This window comes from Acinonyx jubatus, unplaced genomic scaffold (assembly GCF_027475565.1).
Source record: "Acinonyx jubatus isolate Ajub_Pintada_27869175 unplaced genomic scaffold, VMU_Ajub_asm_v1.0 scaffold_22, whole genome shotgun sequence".
NCBI classification, from domain to species: domain Eukaryota; kingdom Metazoa; phylum Chordata; class Mammalia; order Carnivora; family Felidae; genus Acinonyx; species Acinonyx jubatus.
Window position 1 is genome coordinate 150,766 of NW_026463941.1, and position 10,755 is coordinate 161,520.

At 42.0% G+C, this 10,755-nt stretch overlaps 1 protein-coding gene across 1 annotated transcript in view; it reads right to left on the reverse strand.

The window, feature by feature from the left end:
• The window catches only part of LOC106987592 (ankyrin repeat domain-containing protein 26-like), a 139,715-nt gene extending 130,017 nt beyond the window's left edge, over nucleotides 1-9,698 (reverse strand). The window contains exons 1-2 of the mRNA XM_053213931.1: nucleotides 9,531-9,698; nucleotides 4,064-4,136 (exon numbers count right to left, since the gene is read on the reverse strand). The gene's annotated coding sequence lies outside the window, so the exon portion shown is untranslated. The remainder of the gene's footprint in view (nucleotides 1-4,063; nucleotides 4,137-9,530) is intronic.
• Nucleotides 9,699-10,755: the final 1,057 nt, after the last annotated feature.

Consider the following 10,755-nt stretch of genomic DNA (forward strand, 5'->3'; position numbering starts at 1 on the left):
AGCACATTTTGGGAATGACACTCATAAGACGCATAGTGGCGCTTGAAACCACGCACAGAAGACAGCAGACAATCTACTGCTTCAGAGATCAAGGACCTAAGGAATCGTCACGATGCACGCTGAAAATGAAATGGTGTAAAGGAGATACAAAGTAACCTAGATGCAGTGACAGCAAGGACGGGAGTAGCAGCAGACAGAATCGGTGAACACAAGATCCAATGGTGGACAAAGATGAAGCAGAGAAAGGAAAGGAAGGAACTGACTAGATCACGAGGCAGGTACTAGAGACCGACGTGATTCGGTGAGATGAAACATTAGCCACATCCTACGAGTCCCAGAAGAAGAAGAGTGAGAGAAAGGGGCAGAAGGTTTTTTTGAACAACTAACTTATAGCTGAGAGCTTCCCTCATCTGGGGAAGGAAACGGGCATGCAAGTCCTGGCGGCACAGAGAATTCCTTTCCAAATCAACAAACCCAGGTCAACACCACGACATGCCATAGCGAAACTGGAACACTACAAAGATAAGGAGAGGATTCTGAAAGCAGCTAGGGACAAACGGGTCTTATTCGACAAGGGAAGACACATAAGGGTAGCGGCAGACCTGTCCAAAGAACCTTGGCAGGGCAGAAGGGAGGGGTAGGAAACGGTCAATGTGCTGAATGGGAACATCTGCGGCGAAGAATCCCTTCCCCAGCAAGGTTGTCATTTAGAATAGAAAGAGAGAGAAATGCTTTCCCAGACACACAAACCCTAATGGAGTTCATGACCACTAAACCAGCCCTACAGGAGATCCCAAGGGGCGACTCTGTGAGGGAAAGCAGCAGAGACTACAAAGGAACAGAGGCCTCACCAAAAGCATGAAACCTTTAGATAACACAATGACACTAAATCCGTATGTTTAACGAATCACTCTGAATGTGAATGGACTCAATGCCCCAATCAAAAGACACAGGGAATCAGAATGGGTAAAACACAAAACAAAACCAAAGAACAAGATCCATCTATATGTTGTCAACAAGACACTGATTTTAGACCCCAGGACACCTCCAGATTCAAAGTGAAAGTATGGGGAACCACCTATCATGCTACTAGAAGTCAAAAGAAACCTGGCGTCGCCACACTTCCATCAGAAAGACTAGATTTTGAACCAGAGACTGTAGTAACAGATTCAGAAGGGCATTGGGTAATAATTAAGGGGTCTATCCATCAAGAGGAGCTAACACTTGCAAATGTTTATGCCCCCAAAGTGAAACGCCCACACATATGAATCGATTAATCACAAACATGATTAAATGTATACATACAAATACCCTGATTGTAGACGACTTTAAGACTCCACTCATGGCAATAGGCGTATCGTCAAGGCAGAAAATCAGTACGGAAACACAGATCCAACGTGTCATTGGACCAGATGTATTCAGATATACATAGATATAGATTGGCCTAATAGATATGCATTTATATACATGGATATCAACACCGATATATTAAGATCTTTTCATCCAACGGCAGTAGAACGCACATTCTTCTTAAGTGCACACAGAACATTCTCCAATGACTCCAAGTGACATCCTGGGTCACAAAACAGCCCTCCACAAATATAAAAGGCCTGAGATCATACCTTGCATATTGTCAGATCACAACAACGAGCACTTGCTCATTCTTTCTCTCTCTCCCTCCCGTTCCAAGAGAAATACAAACATTTCAAAAACATTTAGCTCAGCCCCTTCCAAGAAAGAGAAAAACAAGCATAATAAACCTTGTGGGGCAATGAGTCCTGGATGGAAACCACACACAGACAGTAGAATTCCATAACCAATATGTTGACAATGGAGTTGACAGAAAGTGATGTACTAAAAGAACAGACACTAAAGAAATAGTTTCTGCAAGGACAAATTAGGGTAGGGGTAAACCATTAAAAAAGAGCCTGGTGCGGGGAACACGTATGTGGCACAGTCAGTTCAGCATCCACCTTCAGCTCTTGAGTCATGATCTCACGGGTTGTGGGTTTCAGCCCCACGTTGAGCTCTGTGTTGACAGCTCGGAGCCTGCAGCCTGCTTTGGATTCTGTGTCTCCCTCTGTCTCTGCCCCTACCCCGCTTGCACTCTGTGTCTCTCTCTGTCTCAAAAATAAATAAACTTTAAAAAAATTTTAAAAATACCATAAAAAGCATGGGGGGAGAAGAGGGAAAAAGAAAAAAAAAACCAACACATGACCAATCAATCAAGCATGAGCTTAAGACAAAACAGAAAAGGAAAAATGTGAGCAAAAGAAGCTAAGTGGAAACAACATACATTTGGCAACAGGTACATAAGTAGGATTGGGAATATACTATGAACAATAGTCTCTTTTAAACCTTTCAAAGATATATGTCTCTATATATGTGTGTGTGTATATATATATGTGTGTGTGTGTGTGTGTGTGTACATATATATGTATACATATATGTGTGTGTATATATGTAAGTGTAAATATACATGTGTATGTAACTGTACATTATCTATCTATCTATCTATCTCTATCTATCTATACCTATCTATCTATATCTATATCTATCTACCTATCTCTCTATCTAATATTTATGTAAAAGAGAGGCTTTGATTCACAGTATATCCCTAATAATACTGACTCTTATCCCTCTACAGTTATCTGGTTATAAATGCTGTAATAAAGAATTTAAGTTTTTTCACTATAAATAAACTGTTGAATTCCTGGCATCTATCGCTTCCGAAAAGCTAGAAATTATTACTAGACTAACAAAAGAACAGACAAAGAGAGGTTTCTAATACGTCAACATTCACTATGGAGAAAGAATTGGGAATGAGAATTCTAGGAAGAAATGGGAACCTTCAAAGGATGTGTGTAATGGGACACAGATGGGGTTACACAAACAAAGGCTGAGGACTTTTTCTCTGCAAATTTAAGCTCACAATAGGAGGATACTAAAAATATACTGTAACCTTCTTTCTTGTGTAACTCCTGATTTCCTCAATAGAATTCATTTGCGTTTATACATGTTAAACACTAAAACGGCATATAAACTGAAGCCTGACTTTTTCAATTCACATATTTAATTGTGATATATCATGCGTATTTTGTTACTTTTCAAACTCCATTCTACGGAATTCCATTTCCCTACTCATTTATTCCCATTCAAAAACCATGACATTGCTTCTTCCAAGCAAGACGTTATTCTAGGAGCTCCAGGAGTCTGGCAAGTGTGTTTCCTAACCTCCAGGAGCTTATCATGACTGACGGGCTTTGAAATGAATACTGAAATAAATATCAGATGTCTGAAACTTTAAATTTTAGAATCTGACACAAGGACTAGGAGGAGATAGTGTTCAAAGCTAGAATACGAAAGATTTCTGAAATCAGAAATTTGACAACTTGGCTATGAAGAGCCTCTGCTCATAGAGCTACTCTTTTCAGCAAAATACGTATTCTTCGGGGAGATGCACAATTTTAACTTACTCTTCATGCAGTTATTTGAAAACTACAGGAGAACACCTTTGTAAGGTAAATGTTGAGAAATAATGTAAGCATCTAAATTTCTACATTTTCTAATATTATTTTAGTCTAAATGTAGAACAAAGGATAGAGCCAAAGGAAAATCCTGTATGTCACCAAAATAAAACTTGCCCGGGGCCGGGGGTGGGGGGGCGGGTGGGGGCAACCTACAATAGATACTTGGACCCACTCAGGTTTCATTTAGGCATGAGTAGTATCAGTCATGTTACTATCACAGTGAGAATCCTTATCCTTAAGCAAATGTCACATTGCCTCCATGATGGGAAAGCTTTTCCCAATATCATATGACGGTCATTATATATTTTCCAGCCCATTCTTTGATCAGCCTCCACCTGTAGGATTTACCAAAGTACAACAAAACAAAACAAAACATTCAACGCGTCCTGTATCTGTAAAGTGGTTTCTTCTTGCTAATTTTCCATGACACACATGAAATGATGATACACAGGCTCCTCTTAAATTTTCAGAGTAAATAAGGGAGAAAACTCAATTCAGAGCAGGAAAGTGAGTTTCACAGGAGGGTGCTTTACCTTGGTACCAAAATCTAAGACTTGGCTAGATGATGTAGACCATGAATCATCAGGACCAGGTTTGTCGGAAAGCCTTGAGAGCAAAACAATACAAGAAAAGCATGTTCATTCATTTACAAACAAAATTTTAAAAAGTTCAGGGAAAGGTCGCCTATCTCTTTCTTCCACAAAGTTTCTTGGTATCATTAAAATTTTACTTCTGGGTTTTCACTGAGTTTCATTTTAATGCCAGGAATAGCAACATCCAGAGTTATATTAGTTTAAGTTGTACAATATAGTGATTCACCAACTCCATACTCACCCCGTGCTCATCATGACGAGGGCGCTCCTTCATCCCCATCGTCTCTTTCAGCCCTCCCACCACTCACCTCCACTCCGCAACCAGCCGTTTCTTCTCTGCAGTTAAGAGCCTAATTCTTGGTTTGTCTCCCCTTTTGTTTCCTCCCTTTGCTCGTTTGTTGTTTCTTAAGTGCTACATGAGTAAAATCATATGGCATTTGTCTTTCCCTGACTTTGCTTATCATACTACACTCAGGCTCCATCCAGGTGATTGCAAATGCCAAGATTTCATTGTTTTATGATTAAAATTACAGTGTGTGTGTGTGTGTGTGTGTGTGTGTGTGTGTGTGTGGATATACATACACACACACACATACATTCATATAGGGCTTCTTCTTGGTTCACTCAGCTGTCAAAGGACGCTTGCGCTGGCTGTTGGAAATAATGCTGCAATAAACACAGGAGTGTGTGTGTCCCGTGGAATTCGTGTTTTTGTATTCTCTTGGGTAGTATCCAGTAGTGCAATTACTGGATCATAGGAGAGTTCTGGTTTTAACTTTTTGAGGAACCTCCATACTGTTTTCCACAGGGGCCACCCCCATTTGCATTTCCACCAACGGCGCAAGAGGTTTCCTTAGTCTCCACATCCTCGCAAACACTTGCTTCTTGTGTCTTGGAGTGTAGCCATTCTGACAGGTGTGACGTGGTATCTCGTTGTAGTTTGGGGGAGCATCTTTTCATGTGTCTGTTGACCGTCTGTATGTTGTCTTTGGAAAAGTGTCTGGTTATGTCTACTGCTCATGTGTAAACTGGGCTTTTTTGGACGGGGGTGATGTTGACATGTATCCATTTTTTAGACATTGTGGATACTAACCCTTTACTGGATTTGCAAAACATTTCCAAATTTGTTCTCCATTCCAGAGGTTGCCTTTCAGGTTTGACGGATTCCTTCACTGTGCAAAAGCTTCGTAGGTTGATATAGTCCCCAAACCTTATTCTTGCTTTATTTCCCTTGGCTCAAGAGACATAACTAGTAAAATGTGGCTACAGCCAAAGTCAGAGAAATGACGGCCTGTGCTCTCTTCAAGGATTTTTTTTTTTTTTTTTTATGGTTTCAAGTCTCCCACTTAGGTGTTTAATTCATGTTGAGTTTATTTGTGTGTATGGTACAGAAATTGGTCCAGGTTCATTCTTTGGCATGTGGCTTGTCCAGTTTTCCCAACACCATTTGGTGAAGAGAATGCCTTTTCCCCACTGGATAGTCTTTCCTGTTTGTAGAAGACGAACTGACCATACAGTGGTGGATTTATGTCTGGGTTGGCGGTTCTATTCCACTGAGCTCTAAGGCTATTTTGTACGCCACTACCCACCATGCTGTTTGGATTACTACAGCTTTGGAATAGAACTTGAAAGCTGAGATTGCGATACCTCCAGGGTTCCTCGTTTTCAATATTGCTTTGGCCATTCAAGGTCTTTTGTGGTTGTATACAACGTTTAGGCTTGTTTGTCTAGCTCTGTGACAAATGCTGTTGGTATGGTGACAGGGATTGCATGACATCTGTAGATGGCTTTGGGTAGTGTAGACACTTTAAAAATATGTATTCTTCCCATCTGTGAGCATCGGATGTCTTTCTCTTTCTTTCCGTCACCTTCAATTTCTTTCATCGGTGTTTTACGGTTTCCAGAGTACAAGTCTTTCACAATTTGGACCCTGTTTTAAAAAAAAGCTTTCTGTTCTCTATTTGGCCTGGACCTCTCCTAACCTGTGAAATCTCCAGGAAAGACCCAGTCTGAGTTTCCATAACCAAATGTGACAGGCAGACAATGCTCTGAAATGGTTGAAAATGAAATGTGTAAACGTTACCACAATGACTTCTCACCTCACATCTGTCAGAATGGCTCAGTTTCAACACACAGGAAACAACAAGGGTTGCTCAGGGTGTGGAGGAAAAACAACCCTTGTGCACCGGTCATGGGATATAAATTGGTATCGCCACAGCGAAAGCCACTATGGAGGGGCCTCAACGAATTAAAAACGCAAATACCATAGGATCCAGTGATTCCACTACTGGGTATTTATTTACCCAAGGCAAATGGAAATACTAATTTGAAAAGATATATGCACCCCTATCTTTATTATAGCATTATTTACAATAGACAAGATACGGAAGCAACCCAAGTGTGCACCAATACATGAAGAGACCACACACACACAAGCACACACACACACACACACAAACACACGCACGCACACACACACACACACACACACACACACACTGAAATATTACACAGCTATAAATGAGAATGAGATCCTGCCATCTGCAACATCATGGATGTACCTAGATGGTATGAGGGTAAGTGAAATAAGTCAGACAGAGAAAGACAAATCCTATATGATTTCACTTCTGTGTAGAATGTAAAAAGGGGAATAAATGAACAAACAGAGCAAAAGCAGAAACAGACCCATAAATGCAGAGCTTTGACTCCTGCCAGAAGGGAGGGGAGGTGGGGGGATGGCAAAATGGGTGAAGGGGAGAGGGGAGTTCAGGGTTCCAGTTATAGAATGAATAAATCACAAGGCTCAAAGGTACAGCATAGGGAATCTAGTCAGTGGTATCGTAACAGCATCATACATTAACAGATGGGAGCTACGCTTATGGCGATCACGGGGAAACATCCAGAGTTGTTGCATCACATATTACATTGTGTGTCAGGTAGACCTCCGGTTAAGTAAACGTATCAAAGTTTAGGTTTCTATGTTATGAGTGGTAGTACTAACTAGAGATTGAAAGATTCAAAGTTCCCAAGGCCAACTTTGTTCCCACACTGGTCTTGCCTTATTTAGGTCCATAATAACTAGCACGACATTCCAAGCCTTCAGGGGCATTCAGCTACCCAAGGACGGAGACTGTGATCCAAAGGGTCCTGGGAGTTGTGCCTCTGTTTCTCTATACGCTGCCTGACTATTTTCTTCCCTATGAGCTCCCACTCCTACATCACTCTTCGGCACGGTTCTGTGGCATCCCCCAACCTTTCAATCTTTAGCCAATGAAGCCATACACTCCTACAACAAGGATGGGCTCAAATGACCGAGGGTAGGAACCGTGTCCTGCTCCTGGAGAACAAGCGAACTGGGAGTCTCAGTCATCCACACAGTCCCCTCAACATAGGCATGTTATCACCGATCCAGATGAAGCTCCCTTACTGATTTGACAAGTCAGTCCTACCCCTGCCCAGCCCAGCCCTACAAGTACCTGGGAAGGGCATCACAGATTTAGGAAAAGAGGTGGAGTGAGGAGACAGCTTGCCTTGGGCCATACATCCCTGATGTTCGGAAACTCCAACACCCACCCCCAATTCCTTGAGAGGATCGAAGCTATCCTCCCTCAGTTGGGGTGGAAGTAGGGGATATCATATTTCTATTTGCTGTAAACAGACTCTTCCCAGCAGCTCAAATGATTTTTAATCTCTCTCATCAGAAAATCTGAGGTATGCTCGCACCTTCAATGAAACCAACACACACAAAAGCAGAAACCTGGTCACGACCCTCTTGAACTCTCTATTTGAATATGCCTTACTAAACAACTCCCCTAATCCTGGGTCCTTCATTCCTGTCATTCACCTTTATCTCCCTTGGCATAAACCCCCATATTCTGACATCTTTCCTCAAACTCGTATTCCTAACCAACTCAGTGTTGTTCTCCTTGACACCTGGTCTCCTCTGATAATTCGATTCTTACCCTCCTTCTTTGTATTCCTTAGACCCACTCCCCAGCTTTCTATTATTAAAACAGATGCCTGCAAGATGAAGACAAAAAAGAAGGAAGGAAGGAAGGAAAGAAAGAAAACCAGAATTTAAATCGCATTTCTGTCACTTATCATACCCAAATAGGTCACTTCAATCTCCTTTGAGTTTCAAATTCTCCAGGGAAACAACCATGGGGCAAGGAGGTGAAACATAGGTTGACGTACCAGAGCGTGTTTTGAGGAATCAATGTCTGAGGTTCCCTAAATCTCGAGACCCTAAGTGCTTTTGATTTGGCCTCTGGAAAAATGGAGAGTCCTTAGCTGGCAGAAGGGGGGAAATTATTGGGAAAAAAAAAAAAGAAATACCAAGGAATCCAGAGAAGAAAGTCAAAAGGAAAAACACAGTACAAAAGGTCATGGGGGAAAAAAAAAAACAACTCCAAAAAACCCAAAAAGCTTCCTAAAACTACACAAGGGTACTAGCCCAAAGCGAAACCAGCCTGAGAGCTTAGGCAACAGAGAATCATCTAGCAATATCCTCAAAATAGAGAGTGAGTTTAATTAATGTAACATGGTCTGCAACTAGATATCCTTCCCTTACAGAAAACTCATTTGTCTCAAGAAGAGGGGATATCACTACATCTAAGGACTTGCCTGATGACATCTTGCTTATTATGTAAAAGCCTTGACACCATGGCCATAGCTGACGTCCACCCTAAAATCTCAGATGGGAAAAACAAGGGACTAGTTACCACTGCACTAGTGACTTTTGTTAGCACTAGTGGTCAAATATATGAGGCCAAATGCTTGGACTAACCTGGGTTCTTAAGCAAACCCTAAATTGGTGTTCCCACATCATTATCTTTGACATTCTGAGTTGATCTGCCCTAGGATCTGTATCTTCATCTCAGTGCTGCTGAGGAACCAGAGAATGGATGCGGAAGCCTCAAGGGCTGACGGGCAAAGCCCCTCAGCTACCCGTTAACTATGGAATCATGGTCGAGTCATCAACCTCCCTGAACCACAGTCGCCAAAGTAATAAAAAGTAGGCTACAATAACACAGCTACTTTGCAAAGCTGTACAATGACTATATAACTGAACAGATGGTACCCATAGGATATAGTGTCTGGTCCAGTGTAGAACACGCAACAACCGGTTTTGTTCTCTGCGTTCCCTTAGGAGACACATAATTTTCAGTTCATTCATTCCCCTTCCTTTCCTTTCATTATCCGTTTCATTTCATTTCATTCCTTTATACTTTGAGAGGGAGTGCACACAGAAATCGGGAAAGATATCCCAAGGAGGCTGTCTGCGCAAAACCCGACGTGGGGCTTGAACTCACAAACCCGAGTTGAAGTCAAGAGTCATACCCTTAACCGACTGAGCCACCCGGGTGCCCCAGCAAATGTCATTTTTACAAATCCATAACAACCCTACCTGGATATAGAATCTTCCTCAGCCTTCTTATCTGCTCCTAAAGAAGAAAGCAAAATACATGTGAAATCAACAATCGAAAAATAGAGGAAATTACAAGTGTACGGCTTATGATTTGTGAACAGTGTTGCTTTGGGACCACACCTGGAAACCAGACTACACTGAATGGTAATTATCCCATTCGTAGGCTTAAAGCACTAAGAAATCTTACTTTCTCCTCTATATTGACCAAAAGCAAGAATGGGTTTTATCAGAATTTGACACCTACAGGGGAACTGATGTTGACAATGGCCATCACTGACCGACTCTATGGCACTGGAGGAAACTGGTATCGTTAGGAGAATGATTATCATGAGCGGACAATGGCAGACTGAAACTAGCATGATTTTTCTGGACTTCCACTCCTAGAGGAGTTGAAAGAGAGTATCTTTATTTTGCGGTAACACGGCAGAACGTCCCCAGCTCTTCAGCAGACACTCCTCAGTTTTAGGAGGAAACGCCCCCTCACAAAGTGTGCTCTATAGACACTGGACTTTGCAGCATGGCCAAACCATAGCAAACAGACTCTCCCTGGCCTTATTTCCATTGCCAAGGTAAGAAGGAAAGATTTGGCATTCCAGTTTGATATCGTTCTAACCTCTTGAGGCTGTCTCCTTCCATTGCTAGAGAGTCTATCCAGACCCACCGCACATCACAGAGGAGGATGATCCCAATGTGAGTGCTCTGTAGTGGTTCATGATGTCATTTTTCTCAACCCTCCCCATTAGGTGACACACATCTAGAGAAATCATACTTTTTCATGGAAGGCAGAGCTCATCAGATCCTCTACTGATGAGCAACTAAACGAAACAAAGGGCAAAGAATAGCTTGAATGCCTACATTCAATTACCAGGATATTTTCACTTTCTAAACATCCAAAGACATGCACTCTATGATTCTAACTCTAATAGGACACCTGGAAAGAGCAAGGCTATGGAGCTAAGGGTTGGGGTGAACGTAGGGATAAACGGGCACAGCACAGAGGACTTTTAAGGCAGTGGAACCCTTTCACACGATACCACAAAGATGGATTCCCATCATTACACTTTTGTTAAGACTCATAGAATGTATAACACCAAGGCTGAACACTAATGCACATTAGAGACTTGGCCACCAAATGAAGAGTTCGTGTCCGTAGAGAATGCACCACTGTTGTCAGCGTGCCGGGGTGGCTCAGTTGGTTCAGCGT